The sequence below is a fragment of the Crassostrea angulata genome, chromosome 9 (genome assembly GCF_025612915.1).
Source record: "Crassostrea angulata isolate pt1a10 chromosome 9, ASM2561291v2, whole genome shotgun sequence".
Classification (NCBI taxonomy): Eukaryota; Metazoa; Mollusca; class Bivalvia; order Ostreida; family Ostreidae; genus Magallana; species Magallana angulata.
Window position 1 is genome coordinate 15,577,446 of NC_069119.1, and position 3,020 is coordinate 15,580,465.

At 32.6% G+C, this 3,020-nt stretch overlaps 1 long non-coding RNA gene across 1 annotated transcript; it reads right to left on the reverse strand.

The window, feature by feature from the left end:
- Positions 1-885: 885 nt before the first annotated feature.
- Positions 886-2,084, reverse strand: LOC128162752 (uncharacterized). The gene is made up of 3 exons (XR_008240703.1): positions 1,987-2,084; positions 1,282-1,337; positions 886-1,107 (listed from the first exon to the last, which is right to left on the reverse strand). It is a non-coding gene; the product is annotated as an uncharacterized LOC128162752 (long non-coding RNA).
- Between the last annotated feature and the right edge of the window lie 936 nt (positions 2,085-3,020).

Genomic DNA, 3,020 nt, shown 5'->3' on the forward strand with positions numbered 1-3,020 from the left:
ATTTATCACAAAAAATGTTAGTCTCTGAACAATCTTGGTATTCTACTCCAAGCATTTGTTAAACAAAGTGATATTTTATCGATTATACAAATTAAATAATTTGTTATCGGATGAGCAATTTTTGAGTCTCTTGGGAATACCCTGTCACGTGATACTGCTAAAAATAGATGAACCAGGAATAATACGAAAAAATGCAAAGTGCAAGGGCATAACATAAACAAATATAGTTATTTCTGTTTCTAACTTGTAAAATGATCCTTCAAAATTTCGAAAAGTGCTGGGAGCTTAAAATATTCAAGTAAGAACAATTATTAAATTCAATGTAAATAGTGTATGAACAGTAATTTACAGGGATTTCCCGCAATTAACGCTTATTTATATGAAATGCGTAGCGACCTCATACAGCTCCCAGCACTTTTTGATATAATAGGGATACAATGGTAAGACATGGAAATTTTCAATATATTTGATCAAGTGTATGCCCTTGCACTACTGCATTTTATCTGACCCACTTCACTTTCAGCGTCATTTGCGTGAAATCCAAACGCAACACCGACTAAGATCATGATTTTAATTATCATTCTTAAAATAATTTAACGCTGTGAATTTCACTAAAATAATGTTAAAATGTTGTTTCTGTTCACACCAATCATCATTATAAAATTGTTGAAATTGGAAAAAAAATAATTTCATCAGTTGCCTTTATTGGGGGGGGGGGGGGGGGGTGTGTGTAAGTGTTGAGTTTGTAATTTACACATTTATGTTTCATAATAATTTATGTTACTATGCTGGTGAATAAATTCTTTTAATGTATAATCAGGTTTACTTGTAATCATAATTGATATTTTAGTACTAATTAAAGAAAGCAAGAAGAAACAATATATCAATATTATCAAGAAGTTATTTTGATAATCAACTTCACAAATACTATAGAGATTGCTTTTCTGTGACAAACTGTTCAACAAGACTAGTGTTTTCTGATTTTTAGTATTTTTCAGTCATAATGTGTAATTTATGGAAATTGACAATTCTTCTTGCACACTACATGTTCTTCTCTTCTGTCTTTTTGATATTAGGAGGTAGTCCAGTTGATAAGAAAACCAATACCTGAAATGATGATTATATACCAATTTCAAATTTCATTTCAATAGATATCAATGCAAATTATTATAATAGGTTACATTAGTATCATTATCAATATGATATTAAAAAGCAACAAACTATGCATGAAGTTGAAGTTAGTGAGTAAAAAATATATTTATATACATTTGTAGTACCCACTTTTTATCAACATCCCAACAAGTGTTTTCAGTGGACCATCTACTGCCTAGGTAACCCTGAAAATGAATAATGTGTCATAATAAGCAAGCTATTGTGTTAAAGATAACATGAAAATGAAACATTACTCTATTATTGGGCATATTAATTGCGGTTTCAATTTCAGTGATATTACAACAGGCATAATCAAATGTTTATTTTTTAAAATGTGTGGAAATTCAGTTTGAACACACTTTAATTTTGTCTTAAATAAAATTAATTAGATCTTCATAAAAGAAGGCTGAATAAAATACATGTAACACATTTCGATTTACTTAAACAACATTACAATCTTGTCTATAATCATTCCAGATCCTCACAGTAATCTTTGTAGTGCTAGCACATACAGTGTTTGGCCATTGAGTGGCATTGACTTTTTATTGTGTACTTTGAACATGGAGGAAATGCGATCTAATATTATCGCGATATGAGACCAGTAAAAAGCTACAATGAGCCTCAACGCTCTCTACGATCAAAACTAGCGAAACGCAGAACAATTACTTTGCCTGACTGAGTCACCAAACTGATGTTTGAACACAATATTACATGAAAAACAAATGTAAACAAGTAAACAAAATCGAAGCCGAGGAATTTCACTTCGTTTCCGTTCCATCCAACAATATTAAATAATATAAAACAATATCTAGGGGAAGTACAGATAATTCCTACCTTGTTCAATTGAATCCTATGCCGATTTCTGTCCACGCTGGTTGGAAACGAGTTAAATCCCGAGATATATCACTGGAGTCCACATGTTTATTCTGATCACAACTGCAAGCGCCGGTGTGACGTAGTCAACCTCGACACGTCATCAGACGACTTAGGAATTTCATGATTTTACGAGATATAAAGAATAGTTTATGATTTTATTTCAGTACACCTTTCTTGAACCATTCAAACCCAATAATTGATCATATTCATTTTGGTAGATGTTTGTTAATTACCGAAATACCCATATCTCGTAAAATCTCATGAATAAGGGGCGGGGCTTATGCAAATTTTTCTAAATCACACGTGGTAGAATTCTTAGACCTTCCTTAACATAGCTGAGTATTGACCTCCTAGGTCACATAAAGGTGAACGTCACACATATATTGCATAGCTTCGAGGGTGACAAACCAGATAATTTGCCCCGATGTGACAGGAAAGCCCTGGAGGGTTATGTCACCTGATGCCGAAAGCCTTCATAACCCAACTATAACATTGGGAAAGATAAACACGTGTTCTTGATACAGCTTAATTGAAAACTTAACATAGTTTTGACAAGACTTGTAATAGCGTCTGAAAACACAAATCAACTGGTCTGATGTTCAAATTAAAAGCATCTGATTTCCAACGTCCCAAACAGAAACTTTGATCCTGTCTACAGGCCATGTGTACTACGTAGCAAAATAAAGAACTATCTTTCACTCCTCTAGATCTTTGATTAATATAAGTTCTAAGGCATTGAACCGTGCAATATAAATGTATGAACTCCGTCCTACTCCTATAATTGCACAAAGGTCAGTCTAAACATAATGTTGAAACTTTTTTGATGTTTTCGCATATTAAAAGTTTCTACATGTACGAGGTTTACTGTATATATGTCAAACATTAACTCCCCAAAAAGTGTTGCGAATTATAAATCAGGATAATACGCAGTTAACCATTGGCAAATGTGAATCTTTTAAGATTCCAAAACTTTATAATTTAAGGTGGACTGC